This window comes from Melospiza melodia, chromosome 3, assembly GCF_035770615.1.
Source record: "Melospiza melodia melodia isolate bMelMel2 chromosome 3, bMelMel2.pri, whole genome shotgun sequence".
Taxonomy (NCBI): domain Eukaryota; kingdom Metazoa; phylum Chordata; class Aves; order Passeriformes; family Passerellidae; genus Melospiza; species Melospiza melodia.
Genome location: NC_086196.1, coordinates 114,428,822 through 114,454,241, shown reverse-complemented (window position 1 = coordinate 114,454,241; position 25,420 = coordinate 114,428,822). Strand labels below are relative to the sequence as shown.

The 25,420-nt window shown below is 44.0% G+C and overlaps 1 long non-coding RNA gene across 1 annotated transcript in view; it reads right to left on the bottom strand.

Annotated features, from left to right (window-relative positions):
- The window catches only part of LOC134416302 (uncharacterized), a 137,688-nt gene that overhangs the window by 40,467 nt on the left and 71,801 nt on the right, over nt 1–25,420 (bottom strand). Inside the window, exon 2 of the long non-coding RNA XR_010027224.1 lies at nt 9,328–9,391. This is a non-coding gene — a long non-coding RNA (uncharacterized LOC134416302). The remainder of the gene's footprint in view (nt 1–9,327; nt 9,392–25,420) is intronic.

The window sequence follows — 25,420 nt, the reverse complement described above, 5'->3', positions numbered from 1 at the left end:
TGGCAATGAACAATTCTGGGGTGGCATTATGAGCTGTATGGCATTAACACAGAGCAGGATGGCAGCTGCAAACACAAGCAATTCACCTGGAACAGAGGCTGCAGCATCTCTGCTCACCTTTTCTCCCAGGCAGTAGCTCTGTGGAGTCACAGACACTTTGCCCAGGGGACTGTCTGTCTGCAAGGCCAGAGCTGAATCACCTTTTATATCCTACCAGGGCTGGGGGACAAACCAGACCTACAGGAAAAACTCAACACTATCCCAAAAAGCACAAGTGAGATAATATGAGCTGTGTTCTGCACCCATCAGGATACCCATCCTGATAGCAGGAAACTGATACAGGTCAGTTTCATACTTCGTTGGTATCAAAGTCATCCTACATCCTCTATCAGCCAACCCCTAATGCTCTTGGGATCTCCTTTCTAAAAGGCTTTAGGAGATCCCTGGGCACCACACCAGGCTCTTGACCCACACCCTTCACATGAGCCAACAGAGAGTGAACCCTCCTACCTGTGATGAGGTCAATACTTGCTTGGGGAGAAGAGACAGTGAAGAGAAAAAATGGGACCAATGCTCAGAAACTGTTCTGAGAGCTGAACTGGACTCCTGCCACTGTCTCGGTGCTCCCAAGAGAAACACTCCAGGGATCCAGATGTGTCATTTTCTCCACAACTACCTCACCAATGTGACACTACTTTAAATATTATTTCAGACATGGAGTGCAGCAGGTAATTTCAGGGCATGAACTACGGCAGCAGGTTTGAAAACCCAAATGCACGTCTATAAACCCAACATATTAATAACTTAACAGTTTTCAATAAGACATCAACATTTGCATGCATCTTCCTACTTGTTATGTGCAGTACTACATTTTTTAATGTTTCTTGGATGCTGGCCAGAGAGTCTGAGTCCCTAGTTAGTTCAGCTATTACTTTCTTGCCACAATAGATCTGGGTCTTGGCCAAGTACTGGACTCATACTGCATACAAAAACACAAAATTCTCTCCCTTATCTGTTGATAGTCTTCACTTCCCAGGGAAGGGAGAAAAAAATGGCATAAATTAAGATAAATAAGTAAATACATAAAAATTCAACACTAACTGTAGTAGAAGTATTTTTAGCATTTTTTAACACTACGTGTAATCAAAAGATTTCCTCGTGTATTTATACTGCTTTAGTCTCCCAAGAGTCTAATTCATGACTATTCACCTGAACAGGAGAGGAAGATCTCTTCTTTAAATCCTTCCTGGAGCTCCTCAGGCTTTCTACAAGAGTGAGCAAGGTTACCTGACCTGAAATAAAACAGGGGAGGAAGAGGCTTCAGTACCATCCTTCCTTTTTCAGTGTTTCTCAGCCAATGGACTTTGGAGGGGTTTAAAGAGGCCATGAAGGGTTAGAGACGGCCTCTGTTTTACATTTGACCTTTTTATCCCTTACTCAGAGCCTCTGGTGCCTTCAGAGGAAGACGGATGAACACAGAGGAGATGCCTTTTGAATGAGGTTTGAAAACATTGTCCAGCACAGCTCTGGTGGCAAGGCAGAGAATGTTGCCTTTTATTATGGGTTTAAGGTGGCAAACTCATACTTAGATTAACAAAGAACAAGGAGAAAGGAGCGGGAGACGCAACAATCGTGGCTGTGGCTTCCCAGCCACGTTAATCCCCAGCAGCCTGAGCTGCCCCTGAAAGGGCTGGGCCTGCCCACCCGCCCGGCCCTGCTGGGAAGGTTTTTGCCCATGTGAAGATCTGCATTTTATCAGAGAATGTGGAGGCTACAATGTTCCCCGAGCCTAAAATCACCCCCGGGGGCTGCTGAGCACACTGCACTCCTCGGAGCGGGACAACGGCAACGGGGTTCCTGCCCTTGGTGACCATGGAACCACCATGGAACCCAAGCCAAGGACATGGGGGCAAGGCCAGGAGCAGCTGGGAAGGCATCTCACCTTCCCCATGGCTGCTGCCAAAATCCCATCCCAGTCCACTTCACTGTCAGTGTAACACTGATCCCAGCAGCCCACCGGGCTGACTTGGAAAATATTCCTAATAATACCAAGGTAGCTGACAAGGTAATAGAACACATGGTTTCTGTACCTTCTGCTAGAGCTGTGTGAGTGGCTTTTTCTGTTCATTTGCCCAAATAAAGCATCAGTGCCTTAATTTCCGTTGTTTCAGAAATGAGATCCTCTTGAAGAATAAAAGGATGCTGTGTTCGAGAGGGGTAGCGTTTTTATGAAGACACGTAATTAAAGGAAGCCATTAAAGATACTTGTAAAAATGATTCAGATTTTTATATATGATGACTAACTAACTTATTATTGCTTTTCTTGGTCACAGATTAATGGGAATTTCTAAAGAATAGAGAATTATTTAACAAGCTTCAGGATATACAGGGCTTGGAATACACTATAATAATGTGAATTATAGGAAATATGGCTGCTTATTCCCTTAACTAATGAACCAATGCTAAATCCAGAGATAGCAAGATGTCAAAAAAACCCAAACCCCAAACTAAAAATAATCTAACCAATACCTTACAAGCAAGTGGATGTTTTTTACATGAATCTAAACATAAACTTTAGTAAGAAATTCCTCCCTTTAAGAGAATCGGGTTCCCATGTGCTCTAACTCAAAGTGGTAGAGGAACACACCAGCATGATCTCAGGGATGACTGAGAAGCACCAAAGACTATAAAGAGAGAGTTTAAAATCAGGGAAGGCTGAATATTCAACCACTCCTTGTGAGGGGAAGGAGACAGCAAGGCAGAGAGAACAAACCTCTACTGCCTGCAATAGCTTCCCATGAAGAAATTGTCTTTACAGGGAAACGACAACAATGTGCGTGGGCAAAGATTTCTGTGCAAGCAAATCTGACTTCTAAGATCACAAGTAGCAGAGTCACTTGATGGTTCCCTTGATGATGGCCCACATGGACAGCTTTCATTTTCCCAACTCTTGCAGGTTTTAAGTGACCTCAGGGTTAGTGAAGATGACATATAGAATATCACATCCCCTCTGGGCTGGAAGCCCGTGCCAAGAGGGAGTGGTGCATCAATCTCTAGGCTGACATTGGCACTAAGGGAAGGCAGCAGGTAACACTTCAGGAGAGAAGGGAATGGAAGGCAAACCAGTTTCTCAGGCAGCTCAAAAGAGTGTTTGGCTTTTTTCACAACAGATTTGACAAGTGTTTTCTGAAGTAACTGCTCAGAGCAACAAACTGCAGTGATTCCTGTGCCCAGGTGAAGCAGCAATAGTTCCCTCTCTCTGGCTGAAACAAATAAACACCAACCAGCTATTTTCCAAAGCAGATCCCAACCAAGCCAGGAGTAGCAGTGAGGCTTCTGCAGCCTGACACCCAATTATTTTAATATCCACTACATCTTCCCCCCCCTCAGGGCTCATTGGGTTTTTTCCCTTTAACTTTCTGAAGGCACACAAAGAATTGAATAACCTTTTCTCTGCATACCTGGCTACAGCTACAGCGCTGAGGGGGGTCCTTTCGACATTTTAAAGGACCTGAAGTGTGTGACAACATGGCACTGCAGTCAAGAATCTTGCCGGGAAACAGAATAAGAAGATTTATTTTATTTTTAATATTTGAAAGATTTCAAAAAGCATTCAACTGGATTTCTCACTAAGAGGATGAGTGAAGAGAATCCTTTGTAACTAAGCTGGGAGGCCCAAGTCTTTTATCCATTGTTACACAGTTTTTCCCCAGGGCAGAGTTAGGAAAGCCTGCAAGCCCCAGCAGCTTAACAAGGCGAGTACACTGGGTGGGCTTTTCTGCCATTGCCTAAGCTTCTCCCGAGGAAGGAGCCGAGCGGGTCCCGCGCTCATCCCAGGCCCTGCCAGGCGCTATTTGGGAAGATCCTGGAGGCAGCAGTGCTCTGCCAGCAGTGACTGTGCCTGGCCTGCCTGCAGTGCACACACACCCCCTCAGTGCCCAGACTCCTCTGCCTCCTCAATAAACCAGGAGCAAACCATTCCACACAAGATTAGCAGTGAGCTGGCACTTGGATTAATCATTGTGCATCGCACTTTGCAAGCCGCCTCTTCCTGTTGGCTTTTTAAACACTCACACACAACTGGTTGGTCAGAGATACCTTATCTCTTCCAGGATAGGCTGTGCAACAGGAGGAAACCAGTGTAACTGTCCTGCTAACACCTTTCTTCTCTTCCCTTTTGTACTTTTAACATCTGTATATGAAAACCCTTCGGGCCTGATGCAAATGGGCTGGTGGGTTTTGATCACATGGACCAGGATATTCCCTGAGCTTGGTTTACAGCAGGGATGGACCCACCCACCTTTCCCAGGGATGTTTGGGTTTGGCTGAAAGTGAGAACTTCCCTGAGTGCTTCCCAACAATGTCAAAAGGAGCTCAGGGCCTGAAGCAGGACACCCAGGACATGTTCTTACCCCAACCCCACAAACTTTTGTTCTGGGACTTGTCCGGCTGATTACAAAGGCCTAAATATGCAAGATCCATGTCGGTTGTATTTTGCTTGGCAGTGTTTCACAGCCCAGCCAGTCTCTGAGAGAGGCACAGGAATGAGGAGCAGCAGAAGGCAGAGGATTGCACTGTCCATTTGTGCCTCAGTCGAAGCCTCAGAGTTCACCATTCAAAGGTGCTCTCAAATTAAAGGTGAAATAAAAGATGATTTCTAAGTAATTAAGCCCCTCTTTTCCTGACTTGCTATGGAATATGTGGGACACTAACATGGCAGAAATTTTGAGGGCTAATGTCTTATGTACAAGTCCAGAAGCAGAAAAATACGGAGTTTGTAAATAATGGCAATATTTGCTTCCTTGATCCCACTGAAATTAATGGTCTGTGATTTAGGTGTGTCAGTGCCATAAAGCAGGATATTCCTGGGAACTGGGTGCTCCATATGTCAGTGATGGAGTTATGGAGTGGCAATGGCCATTTCATGGTCAGAATTACAGAAGGGGTTTTTCTCTATGCTCAGCTCTCCTGTTTATACTCCAAAAAAAAGCTGAAGAAATTCCTAAGTCAGACCTGGTGCCATGGTTGAAATTTTTCTATAAAATTGAAAAGGGATTCAGCCAGAGACTTTCAAATGATAGCACCCCTGAAAAAACACAGCTCACAAGCACTGAGCCCTCTCTGGTTTTCTCACACAGGGTTGAACCTGGGTATGAGCAAAACTGACACAATTATTGCCCCTCCCAAGCCCCTTCTCCACTGAAGTCCAGCTCTCCTTCTCCAGCCCCACCATTCCCACGGAGATGCTGGAACAACCCAGGAAAAAAGCATCTTACTCATGTGCTATATTTTAATGTTTATGGTATGGCTTTTTGTATAATAGGAATAATCGCTATTGCTTTGTAGTACACTTACAACAAATAGCTTCTGAGATTGCTCAAACACTTTAGCTCCACTTCAGCTCTTAATCAAACTCAGCAGCTGTTTATTGCAATTACACCATAAAGCAACAGACATTATCCCTTAACTAACTGTCTTATTAATATAGGTAGTTACACAGCTACTTCATAGTTAGTCTTAAATAACTGCTTTTAATTATTTTATTAACATAAATAACCATCTCAATAAATTTAAATTAAATGCATATGTGAGAAAACACAATTTAAAGCATTGCACAGAATTGCATCTGTTTACTAATGTTTAAATTGATGTCATTGTGTAATTCAATTAAAGTGGAACTTTAATTTATTTCAATTTTTGATGACCATGAAACACCTAAGACACCAGAACTTCCTAACATTGAAATGGGCACTCTCTCCTCTTCTTGTGCTGCTGTATTTTCTTGGCAATATTAGTTTGCTGCCAGGCAAATGAGATTTCTCTTTAACCACAAAACTTACAATTTAATATCCCCATTTAATTTTGTTTTCTTCCCATTCCCAAAGCAACAGATGACTGGACTGCATTTTGCCTTTTGGTTCAGTTGTGCAACTCTGCTTTCAGTGGAGAACAGGATTTCACTTTCCTGTGCAATGCTGGATCCTCCATGTCTTATGCCATTTGTTCTGCTGGGATCAAGCTCTTTGCCTTCAGCTAAAAGGAAGGCAGACATTGCCTGACCTGGCCTGAAATCCCCTTTTTCTTCCTCAGGGGGGCTGGTTTATTGTTCAGGGGGCTCATCCTACCCCAAAATCCCACACTGCAGAGGAGGCAGCACTTGCACAGCAGCTTTCATCCCCCAGTGCCACCATGGAATGTGTGTTTATGGAAGGGACCCCAGCCCAAATGGGTGCATTCCTTCCCTCATTCCCAGAAGGCTCTGCCCAGCACACTGGCCTATTCAAATTCTCTTTGGGGGATGAGACAAAAATCTCCTCTCCTTACTCTGGTTTAGATGCCTCCTCTGAAGGATAAAGAGGAAAACGCTTGCTGGGGAGCAAGGAGAAAAGGAAAGGGACTCCCTCCACCCCTCGGAGAGAACAGATGATGTTAGGGAGCACTGGGAGAAACTAAAAGTGGAAAGCGTAAGGCAAGAACGGGGTGAAAATGAGGCTGGAAAACATAAAGATGCAAAAGGAGGGGAGGAAATCTCACATACTTTCCTGCCAGCTCAAAATTTTTAATTCTGTAGCTGGTGTAGGGACCTGCCAATGTGAACTGCTACCTCTCAAATCACAGCAAAACCCTCAAAAGTAACTGGGATGTATTGAGAAAAAGTGTTGAAGTCAGGAAAATGTAAAGCAAAATTTCTCAGAGGGTCTTGATTGGGATCTCAGCAGCTTTGTAACCTTCTAAACAGGGGAAATCAAGGCATATTTGGCTCTTGGATGTCAGTCAATGCCAAAGATTTTACAGGAGAGCAATTGAAAGGAAAAATTTGGTGCAATAATGGTGACTAAGTAGCAAAGTCCATGCCCTGCTCATCAGAGGACACAGTCTCCCTTCAGGGAATCATTAAAGAATTTCAAATCAGGTTTCAATGCATTTCCATGCAGGTACACTCTTTGTCAGGAGGAAGGTGCCTCAGTGACACCCAGCCTATGGAAAAAGGGAATGTAGCTGGGACAGCAAAGCTGAAAACAGTAATTTATTGATTTTAATACTTCTATCCAAATGCACCAGGTAACATGAAGGAATAATTACAGGCTCCATTAGAGAGGGGTTGTGATCTGGCAGACACACCAAGCTCCCCAGGAGACGAGCTCTTAAAACTTTACAGACTCCACTGGGCAAAGACAGGTGACTCAGTACAAAGGGTTTTTACAGAAAAATGTAGAAACAAGAGTGAAAGCAGACATGTTTAAACTTCAGGTAACTGAGAGTGATCAGGGGTTGGATAATTGAAGTTCCAATGTATATTTGCCTACATTGTCGCTCACCTTTGAGCCCTACCTAGGCATCTTGACATTTATGTAGTCTGAAATCCTGAAAGCTCTGAGTTTAGACAACTAAATTGTTGCTTGTCAATTTAGCCTTGACTGAAAGACAGGTGTTTTGTTTCAGAGTAACACTCCTTTCAGACTCCTCTATTCCCAAGCTCACATTACTGAGCTAAGGAACTATCAAAAATGAATAACTTACAAGCAGGCAAAGACATTTACATACCTTGAACAAAGGAATTCTTTGGGCAAAATAAGGATTTTTAATTATTGCTTGTTTTTTGTCATATGGGATTCTCATCTCTGGCTCTCTGGTGGGAGCTGGAGGAGCTTGGAGACTTTGAAGGTTCCTACATTTTTGGTACTGCTATGCAGTTTTACAAGCCGAATGCAAAATGCTGTCTGAACACAAATCCAGCTGAGAATCTGAACCAGAATTCTCCAAAAATGCAATTCTGGAAGCAGGCAGAATAATATACAACACACAGAGCAGTCCAATGGCAACAGGGTGAGCAAGGGGTACTTCTTAGGCTCATCCTAACTTTAACTCAAAGTGGGTCATTATAGCAAGGCCTTCATTGTCATCTCTAATACTTCAGGCTTCTTGGCATGGTGGCAGGGCTTGGACCTCAATCCCTTTATTTATGCCATTAAGGGTGCTGAAGGCAACAGAAGACAGGCTTAATCACAGTGACCTGCCAATAACCTCAGCTGTGACCTGGAGGGATCCCCAGTTTTGGCATAGGTTAAGGGTCTCATCTCATTTAGAACTTAAGCTGGATTTGAACTGTAGCCCCAGAAGTAAAAAAGCCAGCCTTTTATCTGGGAAGCCACATGGCTCTGGTTTGGGACTTGTGACATCCCAGTATTGGCAAACCAGAGACATATTAACTGTGTGCTCTGTTTTCTGCCCTTAATTACGGCCAGCCAGTCTGAGTTTTCTTTCCTTTCCTTTTTTTTTTTTTTAAGGATTTGAGTGACAAAGTGACTATGCATATCATTCCACATTTGAACTGTAAGACTTCAGTATTTCTACCTCTAGTGTGTAATTGGATCAGCTGCCAGTTACAGAAAGGAGCTGGGTGAGTATTAAGTGTGTGGAAAATGAAGAAGAGTCCAAGTGTGAAGGGGAGGAATAATTTGACAAAGCCTGCAGTGAGCTGTACGTGGTTTTCCCATTCCAAAATGGAGTAGGTTTTGAAGCGCATGAGGAAAAACTGGCTTTGATTTATTAGCTCTGGTTCACAGAATGCCAGCCACAATCTTGGAGCAACTCAAGACATATGGAAAACCAGAGTCCCTGCCCCAAGGAACTCACAACACCCACATTATCATACTGAGGATGGAGCAGTGCCAGCCTGAAAAACACTCTGCTTTTCTCTGGGTCCTGAACAACCTTGTCAGGCAGGGCACAAAGCTGCTGCTGCCAGGGCTGGGCTTGGTGTGCCCATGGTGTGGTGGCCCTCAAACCATCACACCCAGTGCTCTTTTGTAGGTCCCCACTGTAACACTGCCTCACTTGAATCTGGAGTCTCTTAAAGGAATTAGGATGATGTAAATATGAAACAGACTAGAACCAACCACAGAAATCCATGGTAAATCTCAGCCCTTTAAAAAGGTGACAAATAGGTGAAGACTGTGCAGTCAGGAAGTGACAGTTTTCCTGTCAGGACAAGAAAGTTGAGTTCCAACACCAAGCACAGGTAGAGGCAGGATCACATAGACAGAAACACTTCTTTATCCAGCAAATGTTCAATCATTTATATCTCTAGGAATTGCAAGCAAAATCCCCTCAGTAAGAATTGGGAGTCTGTAGACTCCTGGTCAAACTCTCCTGGCTGGACCAGAACATCCTTCACTTTGCATTCAAAGATGCAACTCAGGACAACAATCTAATCATGAGGTGGTCAGTTGGGAGGATTAGGAGAGAGACCTGCAGGCTGAGATCAAGGAGAAGGTTACAACATCCAGAGCAGCTCATGAAAGAAGCAGAAGAAATGGCAATTACCTGGAGATTCCCAGACAGTTGTCCCTCAGCTCCAGAAATGCTCCGTAAAATCCAGCATGCTGATCTGTAAGGAATAAAGAAGAATAATTTATTAGTGATGGAAACAAGAATTACAGACATGCCAGGTGACTGCCCAGTGCTGCCCAGAAGGTGGAGAGACCAAAAGCCAATTGAGATTTGCTGCTTCCCAACTCTAGGGGGCTGCACCTGGTGGTTTGCTGCCCATAGGGCCAAATTGATATCCTGGGATTTGGAAATTCCTTTGCTCTGCCTTCAGCAGCAGCCTCTAATTGAGAGGAGCAGTGTCCTAAAGGGCCCCAGGGTTTTATGGCCATAGAGTCCTGTCCTTTCTGGTATAAAAGCCCTGCAGACAACTCGGTCAGGCAAAAACACAACAAAAAACCATCTCAAAATCATTTCTCTCTGACTCTCCAAGGGGGTGAGGGCATTAAGACAGAATGCCCTACCTCAAAGGAAGTCAAGATTGGATCAGAACATCTCAGAGAGATAGAGAAGGAGAGATGGCAAGAGGCAGCAGTGTAAAGGTTTTATCAGCATGAGGTGGGGATGACCACATTACTCATAGGTCACTGTGCTTTCCAGCTGACTAGCAACAGATGAAATAAGGAAAACAAGGGCCTCAGGATCTCCAGGTAGCAGCTGCAGCCAATGCTGCCTTTTCAGCTGCCCTTTTAGCATGGAATATGCAGGCACTGCTCAGAAACTGCCTGCCTTCCCATGAAAAAGGGAACCTGAGGGCCCACTGTCAAGGAGAACACCAAGGTAACATTTGTATTATTAGAGGGAGGAAGCCTTCAGATGCAAGGCACCTGGTTTTCCCTACAGCTTGCATACTTCCAGGACTTCCTAAGACTGAACTAGAAGTACAGCAGAGATCCTTGTGGATCTCTAGCAGGAGGGCACCAGGGAAGGGTGCATTTATTATCCTGGTGTCAATTCACAACTGCTAGACCAGAAAACAGGTGCAGTTCTTCATGTCCCACAGCAGCAGCCACAACACAGACTTTGCTACCTAACAAAGATGTTAGGTATCAAATAAATCAAATAAAGATCCTTTATTTCTAGCAAAGTGATGCCATTCTGCCAGGCTCTGCACAGAGACTGTCACAGACCACTCGCGTTCCTGGAAGGTGCCATCTAATCAGACACACACCCGAGATCCCAACAGCTGAGGGGAAAATCCCACTGCTATTCCTGACACTTCTCAAATTAGCAGGAGCTTATAACCACAAGGATCTGTGGGATCCCTCTCCTGCCAGGGCTGCATGCACAGGGGTAAGGTAATGCCCTCCTGCTCTCTGCTGAATTCTCTCACCCTGCACTGCGTTGTTGTTTCCTGCGCTCAGAGATCTCCTGCTTGTGTTTGAACTCTCTGAATACTCTCTTCAGCTCCACACAAGGAGCCAGAGGCCTTGGTAACCTTCTACCCCAGCAGTTCTTTTCCTGCAGTCAGGAAATTACCTCTCTTTTTTTTTATTTGCCTTTTTTTTTCTTTTAATTGAAAAGAACTAGGGGAATTCCCCCTTCCTGTGCCTGGTTTCATGCAGGGCTCTGATGGCAGTGGTTGGTGACAGCAGCAGAAAAACCCAAGCCACACCACTCACAAACAACAGTGCCACACTTTGGGTTTTATGTCAATATTTGGATAATTTCAGCTATTCCACATTCTTACTGGTATTGAGATATCTAGAAAACAATGTGTGCTTCAAGTAATTCAGAAAGCATCACGATAGGCCTGTGTGAACACTTCTTCCCATAAAAACTCAAATCAGGTTAAATTCTGAGACTTGATTTTCAGCTGATATAAACCCTTGAAGATAATGTAATTACTGGCATGACAGTTTTCAGTCTGAAATGTCCTGGCCCCTCTGTTTCCTCCATGTGAGCAGAGGGAACAGGTACGAGCAGGGAAGGTTTCACGTCTCTGCCTCCCTGGTGTTCGCACCAGGAGCTGATTTTACCCCAGCAGGATTTCTTTTTCCTTCATTCAAGAAATTGTCTTCTTTTTTTAATGCAATCCACAAGAGAACTTCCCTTTCTGTTGTCCAACTTTGTAAAAGGAGCCTGATTTATATTTTGAGTTAAAAATCCTCCCAAAGTCATGAGAGGATGTGGTGGGAAAGGGATTAGAGAGGAAAGTAAGTGGCACCTCTAATATGTTTTACCAAGATATAGGAAGAAGATAAATATGATACAGACAAACAAGAAAATTTAGGAAAGAAGGGGGAAAACACATGAAAGGTGTAGTAATAAAGGAATCCCATCAGTAGCAACAACTCGAGGCAAAAAGAGGCCTGATGGATAGCTGGGCTAGCATGAGTGAGGAAGGGTAAAACAAACCTTTCCAAAGCATGGAAAAAAGAAAACTAAATTGTATTTATAAAAAACTAGTGAGAGAGAAAAAAAAGTCAGAAGACAAATAAAACAGACAAGGAGGACTTCTAAGAGCACAATAGCAGAGGTCAGTGCCCCATGGTCATTTCCTAAGAAAGGAGGAAGCAGAAGTGAAGCAAAATACATAAATATAAGAGACTCCCTATAAACAAAGGGTACATTGACTGCTAGCCCATGATTTTTTTGAAGGTTTGCTATCAGCATATCTCCAATGATAAATGCCTTCACATGATGCCAGCTCTCTGCAGGCACAACTGCAGCAAATCAGTTCTGCCAGGCCACACATGAAGTGACAAGGAATCACTTCCCCTATTCCATGTGGCACAGCCCTGGTCCATGCACAGGCTGAGGGTAAATCCTCAGGAAAGGAGCACAGGGCAGCAGTGTCCAGCAGCACAGAGGAGGAGAACACAAATGGGGAACTAAACTGGCAGCCTGGAGCTTCATTCAATGACTACACAGGTCCATCTCTGACCAAGGCTCCTCATTCCATGTCCTGCTCCAATTGCTCCTTTTTGTGCCTTGGGCACTGGTTTGTCTAGGCAGAAAAAATACTTCTAGATTGTTCTTGCCACACCCACCAAAACTGAAAATTGCCACCATCATCCTCTGAATGGCAACGGCATCCACAAAAATACTGGAATGACACAAACATGTTCAGGAGCTGTTTGGTGACTGCTGAGCCCAGGCTGGTGCCCTGTCACGACAGTAAACTCGTGCCATTCATTAAATCCCCTAAGCTCAAACTAATGTCCCAAACTGCCTTCTGAGTGCCCTGGAGCACAGCTCCAAGCTCAGTTTTCCATGGAGAGAGGAGCACCTGAGCCATCCCACTGACCTGAAGCACCGTGGTAGGGATGTGCAGGCCCAGTGCTGGGCAGGAATGGGGCTCTATGGAAGAATGGTGGATGGAAAGGCTCCATTTTAAAAGTAAAGATGCATGGGTGACCCTCAGAATTTGTGCAGAAGCTTGATGGGGTTAAAAGCTGTGCCCACTGACGTGTTTCCAAGCAGCCCCCAGGCATTATCCTGCACATGGGCAAATGCTGCTCTCCCTCCCATCTCATCCGTGGAGTTCTGTGATTAACACCAATAATTTCAAAGGCAATATTCTGCCTATTGATCAGAGCCCCATTCTGGGAGGGAGAGATTCAGACTGACACTGAAAGCTGAATCTGCAATATGTATGTGCACATTGACTTGCAACAAAAGAACCACAGATAGCCCTCTGTTTATCACCAAAATCCAGTTAGATCCTGTGGTATCAGCAAAAGACAACAGTCTGGCCCCAAAGCCTCCATCCCACAAACTCCCACTTTGTGCTGCCACAAAGAGGAGGATGAGCAGATCTTGTCCAGATCCTGCAGCCTTTATCAGACCTCAACTGCCATGGAATCAGTGCCTTAACTCACCACAGCATCTTCACTATGAGCACTTCTGCCCTTACCACCTTTGCCAAAATAAACACTGCTTTGGTTTGGGGGTGTTTGGTTCATTTGTTTTGTGGCTGGGGTAGGGAACAAAAATGCAGGTTAATTTTTCTAATAGCAAAAATGTGTATAAAAATCCACTTTTTTTTTCTGGAACAGACAGCTGAGATACACAGAACAGCCTTTTTCTGTCCCCCCACACCCTTGCTCTGTACACCACCCCTGCTTTAAGATTAACTGTCAGTCTGTGCTACCCTTGAGGCCAGACATTCTTTGAATTTGGTTATTATATCAAGGTGCATTTGTGCTTCTAAATGGGCAGCTGTACTGTAAATGGAGCACAAAAGAGCAAAATTCAGCCTGCTCCAGCGTGGGTCCAAAGCCCAGCGTGTCTGTGATGCTGTAGCCTTTTGTTTCAAATGCAGATAGATAAACTACAGCCTTTTTTCCATGACGGTTATAATGCAGAATATGAAAAACTCTTGGGATGGTTTAAGCTGCAGGGTATTCTCCCAGAGTTCTGTCCAAAAATAATCTAGTAAAAATGTGGACAGAGAACCATCGACCTCTGCTTTCCCCCGAACATATGCAGCTCTGATCAGTCTGGTATTTCAAGAAAAACAAGGTCCTGAACCCTAATCCTCAGACACATAACAAAGCGCACTTCACAGCTGTGATGCACAGCTACTATCAGCTCCGAGGCCTGAGTGGGTCCCAAGACAATGCCTCCTTTATCACCCAGAGGACAAATATCTAGACAGCAATATTTTCTGCTTGAATGCTTCAAGCATCTCTCGCAACTCCTGACTGAAAGAGAAAACTGAGCTGAGAGTGTTTGCTGAGTGATTATTTTAATTTACTACTTGATGTAAATCTAAATGAACTGACATCCAGCTTGAGATGGACAGAAAACAATCATTGTGAAAAAAGAAAGAAGGCTAATATTACAATATCATTTGAGTAGCACAGGTTTAGGCAACTTTAGCAGTGGCAATGTAATAGATAGCGAGGCACGGTTTGCATTTCCTTTTCTTCACTCAATTACCATAATAAGTTCTGTAATTTTAGGGCTGTTTATTTATCAGGCGATGATAACAAAGACGCTCAGAACACGGTGTCTGAATGCAATAGTACAAAGCAGCCCAGTGATGGCCCCTGCATGCAGAGGATTGCTGATTCCCACACACCTGATTTTCCCTGTGTACCTGTGCTCAGAACCAGCAATATCTCCCTTTTTGCTAATTGCCAAAATGGCACACGCTCAGCCCCTGCCCTCTGGCAGAGCGAGGGAAAGGCACAGGAAAGGAAGAAAACTTCCTGGTGAAGTTCTCCAGTGCTTTAAAAACCTGTCAAGTCACTCTGCTGAGCTTTCTGGTATGAACAATAGATTTGGGACCTAGCCTGTCTGCACCAGGGAATCTGTCACTGCTGCTCTCTGATCCGGGCTTCCAGCGTTTGATGGCTGCGCGGTGTCACAGAACAGCTGGAGGAGAGGCGCCCCGGCTGCGCCGGAGACAGAGGGAAAAAACAACAAACAAAAAGCAAAAGCAGAGGCTTCTTTGTGAGGCAGACACGGTTCTGGGCTCTGCCAGAGCCAGACGTGGCACCTGAGGCGTGGGCTGTGATGCCTTGAGCTGAGAGGAACAGGCACCTCTGCCCCAGCACCCCTGCCCAAAGGAGTGCCAGGGAGAAGGAGCAACACAACCCCACAGGGAAGTCCAGCAACAGCTCCCTCCCAGGGGGTTCACCATCGCCTGCAGCTGCTCACAGCATTTTCCAAGTAGAGACCACCTCCACGGGCCCCTCCAGTGGCACCACCAGTGGGAATAAGTGGGTGAGAGGCACCACAAGCCCATCACTCTGTGCCTCTCTCAGCACATCAAAGCCCGTGTTGCACCCCCAAGAATGACTGAATGGCAACTCTTCATTATTCTGAGATGCTCGTGTCAGTTTTTGGGGGATTTGTGGTTGGAAAGACTTATCTACATGCTTAATTTCTTGCCCATTGCCTTAGAAATATGAACCTAATGTGAAACAAAACTCACAGAGCAATGTCCATTTTGCATATATCAAGGAGCGATGGAAAATCCCATGATTGAATAAAAATAAAGGGAGTTGAATGGAAATGGAACTCAGTGGGTTTCTGTTGAGAATGCCACTCAACAGCCTGGAGGTTTTGGAAGAATACCAGGCCTTCCTATTCAAGGCCTTGAACCACTACCTTAAAGAAATCTCTGCAGTTCCTTCTTAAATTCTACAGGAGGCTCAAAAGCACGTCGGAAATATTTTTACTCCGTACCATAAGATGTTTTTCATCAGAGTAACATGCCTCTTAACCCATAGCCATATATTCAATTAAATTGCATGGGCATATGTGTGTTTATTTACATAATGTGTAAATGTATAGCTGGGTATATATAAACAAAAGGCTTTGCTAACAGGGAGGAACACACATGGCGGTGTAATTTGTGTATACGCACACTGTGCGACTGCAGCCGCTCACGTCAACACCATCCATCACCTGTATTCACCAAAACCCCGGCAGCTCTGCTCCACACGCTGCCTACAAGTCCACCACCATGATAATCTCCTTCCTCAATTAATTAAGGACAATTTAAATATTTTAAGTGAATTACATTAACATGACAAAACAGTAACATTTAAATTGTGGAGCTGCGAGGAGGAGAAAACCTGTGACAAAGTCCCTCTTTCAGCACAGTTGTGGAGAAGGATCTCACAAATTGACAGTGTACATTATGCACAGCCTAACTGTGGACATTTTCTGTCAAGCACTTAAACAGAAAGACACAACAGCGGCTCCAGTGTGAAAAAGGAATTATCTGTGGGGGACTGGTCCTCACTAAGGGCAAGCCTGACAAGTCCAAGCAGGCACCCAGAGCGGCATTTAAAATAACCCTGCCACACCAAAGAGGTTCATCATGAAGCCCTGTCTAAATTACTGTGGGTTTGCACAGAACCTCCATTAACTGCCCTTATGGAAAAACACTGTTAGCCTACTGGAAAGAATATTTTTTAAGTGCCCCTGTCAAATATTCTTCAGTAACAGGGCTGCAAATACATGGTATGAAACGTCACAGATGGAAATTAATTTTTTTGTTAGCTCTGTGGGGCTTCTTACAACGGATCTGAAATTTTACATTCAGGACTCAGCAGCAAAATAACGTTTTCCCTTCTAGGGACAAAATTCTGCAAGGAAAGTTTTTGAGAAACCCAGCTTGTATTTATATCCTCCCCGTGCAGCCACTACGGATCTCGCACTCCTTCCACCGATGGAGTGACTGATTAACACATCCCGTTCCTGGGATTTGCAAAGTGAAGGCTGGATCCTGCCACACGTCCCTGAGTCAGCCTCAGTCACATGAGCAGCCCCCAGCAGGAGCAGGGATCGGGCCCTTCCAAAGGAGCAGAGCTGCATGAGCCCCTCCATGTGCCAATGGAGAGCGATGATGCAGGGACATCCAAACTCAGGTTACTCGTGCCACACATCTGGGAGGGATGTGGGACTTCCAGGAATACAAGCAGGTTATGGTGAGGGCCAAGCTCCTGCTGCTCTTTATCCACCAACCTCAACCATGCCCAGCGTGTGATGTCATGTTGTAGAAATTATGGTGATGTCACAAAGCATGAGCTGAAATTACCTGAAAGCCCAAATTCTGGCTGAAACCCCCCAAGGCAATTTTCCTGCCAATGAGAAGTGGAGGACCAAGCGCCCCACCCCTGAGAGAAGAGGGATTGCTTACCCAGGAGAAAAACATCCAGGGTGCCAACATTTCACTGTGAAGACCACACTGCATTTCCTGTTGGCAATTCTTAGCTGTAATTATGGAAACTATTGCAATTAGGTTATTCTAATTATGAAAATCTATCTCCTTTTAAAGATTTCAGAGCAACCTTTTTTTTTTTAAATGAAAAAGAACACATAAAAAACACTGAAATCCTTTGAATTCCTTCTTATGCCACACAATCTGAGCACAATTTATCTAGATAAGTTTTAATTATAGCCTTTCCAGAAAGACAGTACTCTGTATAAATAAAAAGAAATATAATTGATAAATGTAGTCAGATGGTACCAGGTTGTTTAAATAGACCATTAAGCTCAAAATGTCTAAAGTTAAATTAGATTGTATTCTCTTTCACCTAGGGCTTTTGTAAGGCACAACTGGCATGTATAGTCTTGTCCACATTAATTTTTACTGCCACGGTCAAAAAGCAGCATAAGTCTGCAGCTTGTGTAGAATTTTCTGTCTTTATTTGACGTGATCATAGTGGATGAATTAGCTCCCTTGGTGCAGAGAGTGAAAGAAGGTTAGTTGAGGGAAATAAGGAATTTTCAGAGGAAAGAAAAAGTTTGAGGGAAACATATGGTTTAAAGGCTCTAGCCTATTTCAGATCAAGCTGAGAGAGTTGAGATCTGTTGGTTCAGAGATCCAGTTCACTGCACATTCCTACTGTGCCTGCCTACTAATTGCATCCCATGTTTGTCAATCAAATATTTGCAATTAACAAAAATATTCCCTTAAGAGACATATAACAGAGGCTGCTAAGGATCCATTGCTTTGCTATTAGACTTGGCTCCAAAAAAATGAAAAAAAAGGTCTTTAAAAATATTCTGCTGATGATGACACTGCCAGACACTTCCAGTCAAAACATTAACAAGCAGAATAGGTGGCATGGGGGCTTTTCAAAGAGATTTTTTTCAAAGAAGAAAAACTTTGATCTTAGTGTTTCTGACCCATCCTCCACCTCTGATTCTTCAATCTACAAGTACATATAGTGGTTTAATTTCACTCAGTGCATAACTTGCCTAAGGAGAAACGTTGATCTAGATTTTTTTTTATTTAACTCCAATTTAACTGATGCTCTAAAGCTGCCCTATCAGTGCATAATGCACACTCACACGAGGTTTCTAAGCAGAAACTGAAGAAAGCAGACTGGAATAATGAGAAATGCACAAGGTTCAGAGGAAACATTAATTTGTAAATAGGTAGAAACGCCAGTAATTTGTTGGGAATTGAAGACCTTCTGTATGAAACAGTGAAGCTTAGCAGCTATGCACTGCTGTTTTATAAATCAATACTACATCTGAAGGAGGTGTTTGAATGCTTGTATCATTGTGGTTTGAGTCAAACAAAGTTCTGTGATAAGAAATGATCAAACAAAACAAACAAAATCCCTTCCCCTGTCTCGCCGGATAAATTCCAAACATAATTCCACAAGAGGGATAGAACATTGAAATCATCCACTTTTTTATAATTGCCTAAACCCCTCAGTCACAGAAAGATGATTGGATTGGTGATGGACTATTGTATTCTCAAAGACATGGCTGATGCCAACGGAGAGCTCCTGCGGAACGATAACGGCGCCAGCATTCTCCCTGTGACCTGTGCTGGGCTTCAAAGCCCATCCCAGCCAAAATGCCGAGCTCCAGAGTGAGCATCCCTGGGACTGGGGGCTCCAGCCTCCCCTTCCACCTCCACAACTAATTCCTTCAGTGCCATGAGCAACCTCTTATCCTCACTGCTGCTAAATACAGGCTATAATGCACAGCCAGTGAATGAGAGGAGCTCACGCTTCGGCCAAGCCTAGCCAAGGAAAAATGTGCCAATGCAGCCCTGCAGGTACAGCTTGATTTGCAGATTTGCCTCGTGTCAACACAGCCTGCACCTGCAAACAGAACCTTCTTCTTGCCGTTTTCCAATTCTCCCACAGAAAATGAAGCAGAATTCCAGCAATGTTAATGATTTTCCCAATCAGATGTGATCTAAAATGCTGTGTGCCCCCATGACTGACATTGCTTCCTTTCCTCAAAGGCTGTAAGTAATCATGAAATGTTCTGAAGGCACAAAGGAGCTGCCTTCCCTTGCCTTTTTTTTAATCTTTATAAACCATTTCCTTAATTTAGGCTGTGGCTTAAAAAAACCCTCAGCATCACAAAGCTCTGTCTTTGGGGCTGTAATACTTGCAGAGAATGGAGACAGCATTTCTCAAAACCCACCAAGCCCAGTGTCGGGAGCCTCGGGAAAGAGAGGGAGTTGGGAGAGCGGTGTCTGCAAAGCAATATCCTGGGAGACATCTGCTGGCCACGCCGAGCTCCGGTCCCCACAGCAGGCACCGAGACTGGGGCTCGGGACTTGGGGAGTCAAGGGGCAACTTGGTGGCCACACAAATCATAAGTGCACAGGAAACAAGGATCAACCAACAGCCCTGCCTTTGGACTCCATAAAGGATTTAGCAACATCCTTATTGTCTGACTGATTGCGAAAGGAAGCAAATCCATCCCTGCGACTGCAGGGAAGCGGCGAGCAGGGACAGCTGAGCCGCAGCGCACTCCAAGCCCGCGGGCACCACTCCAGCCCAGTGACCGGGGACACTTCCCTGCCACTGCTGGATAAACACACTCCAAAGCTGGCACTGGCATCCCCCAGCTGCCTCTGTGCCCCTCGGGAGGCTCCAGGCAGATAAAGCAGGACACAAAGCTGGGCGGCACAGGGAGCAACGGGGACAAGGCAGAGCCTGGCCAGCCTGCTGCTGGGGGAATTTTAAATCATGGGCTTGCATGGAAGAGCCCCGTTTGTAAACACCCAGCTATCATTTTGCAGGGAGTTGTCAGATTACAGAATCTTATCATCAAGTCTGAGGTGGGAAAAGAAGAGGAGGAGATGGAGGAGGAGGGTATTTTTGTTCCTGTCCTTCATTTCCTGATAAGGAGACACTTTTGATCCAAGAGATTTTTGTTCTCTCTTCCTTTTTTTTTTGTTCAGGTTTTTGTTGTTGTTGTTTTGTTTTTAATTTGGTAGCATAAATTCATTTCACAAGATGCAGGTGTTTGAAAAATTTCAGAAGTTCTGTGGTTTTGTATTCCTGGGCTCATTGATGAGAAAGCTTACTCGTGATGACATGGTGAGCTGAAGCAATGATTAAAGGGCTATTGCATATGCTCTTCCCAGCTGAGTTGTTCTCCTTGTTGTTTTTAGAGCACACAGAAAGTGTCTGCACCAGCTGCTAATAAGCTCTTTTGCGACTCTAACATCATGATCTGATCACCCCAGAAGTGCAGAGTGGGAGCTGAAGAACTTGGTCTCAGCAATTTGCCAAAAACATCCCTGACATATTTCAGCTACCACGGAAAGTTTGTGACACTGCAAGGAAGTGAAAATGCCTGTGGAAGGTTGAACAGGAATGTGGGACTGGTGTTTGTGTGCGCATGAGATTTAAAGGCATGGGCAGAGCAGGGCCATGTGTGTTTTCAAAGGCACAAATGGGAATTAGGCACACAACTTCTGTCGGCTTCCAGTGACAGAACGATCCCTTGTGCCTTTGAAATTCTTCCCCTTTATTTACTGTTCCTTGGCAAAACCAGGGCTGAAAACCCAGTTTAAAAAGGATTGGAGCTGGAGTGAAGCTGCTTTGGGATTCTAATTGAGAGGCACAAGACGAAACCACACCAAGACACATTTCATAATGTCCCAAAAATCAGCTTTTAACACCAAGTGCTCAGAACTTCAGATCTAGGGCACTCTAAAAGTATCACTTGACCTGACAGGGGGCCAGTTGAGGAATTCCCACTGGAGGGCAGAACTCACTGTTATCCCTTGCTGGGCAGGAAGAGCAGGGCAGTCACACCTGCAGGTCTAACCTGTGGAATTCTCCCAGCTAAAGCCAGGCTGTGCTGTGTCAGAGGAGGAGAGGGCTCTGTGCACTGAGGGCAGGTGTTCTGAGGTGCATTTGGCTCTGGTTTTGGTGGAGGTGGCAGGAGCTGCTCAGTTCGTGCGCTCACAGCGTCGTGCTGTCTCTGCAGGACGGCTGTGAGCAAACAGTCTGAGGATGTTTTAGCAGTGCATAGAGCTGCATATATTTGCCATAAATAGGAGTTTATTCTTTGGCAGACAAGCCAGCATTAGAGCTGCAAAAACACACAGAATATAGTAAGTGCCGGGGAAAAGAAAACCAAGCAGAGAGACAATCTGTGAAGCAAAGGAAATAAATAGAGACTGAACAGAAAGAAAACTAGAAGGATGAGGGGAAAAACTAAAAAGTTACAGTGAAAAGGAAAGAAAAAGGAAAAAAAGAAGTCAGGAAAGTTTGAGATTCCTCCCTTGTGGGAATGGCACAAATTCATCAGTGATGCTTTGTGTAGCTCTGGACACCCCAACTTTACCCAACTTCTTAAAAAAGCAACTGATTCCCAAGGCAATGGGACTGAGTAGATTAATTTTTATCAATCCTCATCCATAATAACAAAAACTGACCTATTAAAATAAGTACCACTGGATTTGGGGTTTTTTGCTCTTTTTTTCAGTGAAGAAGAAACAAAGAAAAAATGCAAACCAAAAGTTTTAAGATGACAGCCAAGTCATGATGAGCAGCACCCATGAAGTGCAAATATCCACCTGTGCTTAATCAAGAAGGAAACTTGACCAGTACAATGTGTGGACATCAATTGTCCCTACCCATTCCAACAGATATAACAATAAATTTAAAAAACAATTTAAAAAAATAAAAATAAATAGGTCATATAATTCCTAATTTTTCCTGGTGTTTTTTCTGATTTTCACAATCCTGTTTACATGAGCAAAGATGACAACAGCAATTTCTGCTTGAAGACAAAAATCTGAGCTCAACAACCAAAGGCCAGCAAAGCCCCATTCTTTTCCTAGGCAGAGCTGAACTCAGCATTAATTAATTTAGGATACAACTTTCTGGAGCTCAGTTATTCCCTTGGGCAACAACTTTACCTCACATTAATTTACAGTTCAATGGCAATTTTATGGATACTTGAACTTTTATTACTGTCTAACCTATACAACCAGAGTTGAACAGATTTTGCTAGTAGGATAAATGATCACTTGGTTGTAAAATGAGTTATTGGAATTGCCTTTTCCATACATTACAGACAGTCAGAGGTGGCTTCCTCTGTCCCTGAGACCAGGCTGGGGACACTGCCCCACTGTCCCAACACCAGCAGGACAAAGCTCCTGGCTCCCTGTGACCCTGACAGAGCCTCAGTGCCCAAACACAACACTCCCTCACTCCAGAACTATATAAAAATTACATAAAAGACTGAAACTATCTCCCTGTTTTATAAACCAGACAACTTTGGGAAGCAGGTGGCCCCAGAGCCACACCTGAGGGCACCGGCCTGTGCTGGTTGGTGCAGATGAAGAGCTGGGGTAGAAAAGCCTCTCCCAGAGCTTCTGTGACTGTCAAAAGCAATGACTATGGGTAAAATTACCACTAGCTTACTATTCTTAGCTCAGAGTATTTATCCTATGATATTGATTTTATTACAGAAAACTCCTTTAGTATGTAATAAATACAATTAAAGCTGCTTTGTGCTGCTGGCTTAAAAATAGCCCTAGAATATGTAAAATAAATGCTGGGCAAATTATTTTAAGATTTTGGAAAGGAAAAAATCCAGTGCAGGGAAAAACACAACCAGTACAAAATATTAATATCACCTCAGTCAATATTTCAGTTTTAGACAAAATTCACCTTGAAATCTAGCCATCAATTTCTTATAACACCAGAATTGATTTTTTTTTAAATCTAGTATTAACTTCATTTAAATCCAGTCTTTCTAAGTCTGTTGCACTTCAGAAAATGTAGCTGAATGGAAAAAGGGGTTTTTTTCAGCTTTAAATCTCATTTGGTGAGTAACAAAAATAATGGAATCTGCACCTCAGCTGAAAGAATCTGTGGTGCACATGATCTCCTTGTGGGATCCTCCAAAGGCTCCAAACATCCCCTTGGTGCAGGATCACTGCTGGATGGAAGGGACTGAGATTTTCAGTTTTAAGAACTTGGAAGATCCAGATGCAACAGTGAAAAGGGGGAGGGAGTTTGCACTTGAAGAGAATGGTTTTATGAAACCCTTCAAGTATTTAAGAATTAGAGCTATTAAATGCATGATCTATGACTTTTAAAGCTCTGATCTGCCTAATCTTTCTTGCATCCCTCTCCCCAAAAGGCATTAATAAAGCCCAAATTAAGCCATGCCAAATCCTCATTTTCCATCTGAGTTTGATGTTTCAAAGGCTCTGCTGTTCTACCTTTGTTTTGACATACAAAAATGTCACCTCTGCTAGGAAATGTGCATATTTGGCAAGAAAAGAGGAAATAAAGGCTTCCCCTGCATTGTAAGCTGTGTGTTACAGTCTGTCAGCAATCAACAGGGGCAGATGTTAAACTCACCATCCTCTCCTAGAAACTGGTGTTTAATTAATCAATGCCTTTCTCTCCCCTAAGGTGTCTCTAAACCAGGAGGTCCTGCATATCCATTAGCCACTTTTAGCAGAGGTGTGATAAAAAACTATCCCAGACTTAGACAGACCCAAAAATCCCACAAATGAGTCCATGTCTAATCTAGACTTCACCTGAGCTGCGCAGACACATCAGCACATCATCAAAGGCATCCTGGGCTTTCTCTGACTTGAGAACTAAGTGGAACCAAGTCCCACTTTTGCTTTCTTTCAAACCCAAAGAACAACTTCTGTTTCCCAAAGCTCTTCTTTCCCCTTCCACAATTGTTATTGGTCTGATAAAACATTTTATTTCCCTTCACAGCATGATTATAGTCAAGGAGTATAAAGGCCAGTGCAGCATTTGACTAATCCAAATAAGATTAGCAGAGAAGCACCTTAATATTTTGCAAACCCAAGTTTTTTACCTTCCACACACAGGTAGTGCCACTTCCCCACCATCGCTTTTAACCATTTCAGTGGAAAGAAAAGAGCATGAAATGGAGAACAGAAAGAGTTATTTCCACCTGTGCCACCTCTGGACAGGAACAACTCAGCAGCAGGCTCTGGACTCCAGGAGTTGGTCCTTCCAAAGGCCTCCCAGCTGCAGCTGGACACCTGCACCCTTTATTTCCTCCCTTCCAAGAACACTCTGTTCCCCACCCACCCCATCAGATCCAGGGCCAGCCCTAAAGCCTCTGAGGAGCTGCACTGGGGAATGCCCACGTGCCTCTGTCCAGTCCCTAAATCATCCTTTTCTCCTCTGCCCATTAATTTATCCACTGGAGGAAGGCATTTCATACACTGAGCTGTAGTGTCTGTTATTTGATGGTAATTGATTAATTTTTAACTATCTTTCAGCCCTTTGATGTTCTATAAATAGCCTAAGCTAATAGAGACTTCTTCTTACTCAGAATGCAGATCCACTGTGAGGTTATTTGAAAGAAAAGGAGTCTGGTGTAGTATGTTTGTTCAATGTGTTATTAACTCAGAAAGGAAATTGAGCTATAGTGAACTATGTAGATCTGATTCTGACAGCTGCAAACAATTCATAGTGAAAATGACTCAGCCTAATTCACATTTTTTAATTCTTTTCTCCCCCACTTTCTTCTGCAAACAGATAAAGGGTTCAAAATGACCTTGAATTGAAAACCCTGGATTTATCTTAGGGTTTTCTTATTTCTTAGTGCTGTATCCAAAACTTCCTCACTGGGAAGTCAGCAAAATAGGGAAAAAACCCCAAACAACAAAACACCTCCTGTCTGATGCACCTCCTCATTTTGCTTCCAATACTTCCCAGACAGTGCTGTGGGCAATGTAAGTTGCTCTTCAGAAATTCAGTTTGGAGGGCTGGGATAGACACAAACCCTCAGTTGTGGTGGGGAACTCAGAAACATTAGTGGCCTTTTTTTCCTTAATTTACATTTTCCCTGTTAGTTCACCCTGAGATCCCAACGGCACGATTTACTAATTAATTACTATTATTAGCTAATGGCAGTGAAAACTGAAATTACTGCCTGCCTTAAGCGTAACAAAACTGACAATAAATCTGTGGTGTGTGAATCACTTCCTTAGCCAAATACCAGCAACGGTGGCTTGGTGCTTTCCACAAAAATACCTGGCACACATGGAGGCAACAGCCTTCATGTTCCAGAGCATTCCTGGGCACTGCCAATACAGGGGCACCACCAGCTTTGAGAGGGCTTCATCCTCTTCTTCTGACTAAAAAACCTGGGTGCTGCTTCTTCAGAAACATGGGCTGGACTTGGCCTTGTGAGCAACAATAATTTACCTCCTGTTTGTCACAGCAAGTGACAATCACTGAGGTGGCTGCAGCTACTTGCTAAATGTATGCAAACATTTTAGGGTTTACATTTTGGGCAGTTTTAAATGTCCAGATCCTTAAATCCCCTCCAGATGCCCAAATGAGCGCCCTGGTTCACAGAAGCCCCTCTGTGACAGGCTCCAGGAGAATTGCTGTGCAGGAAG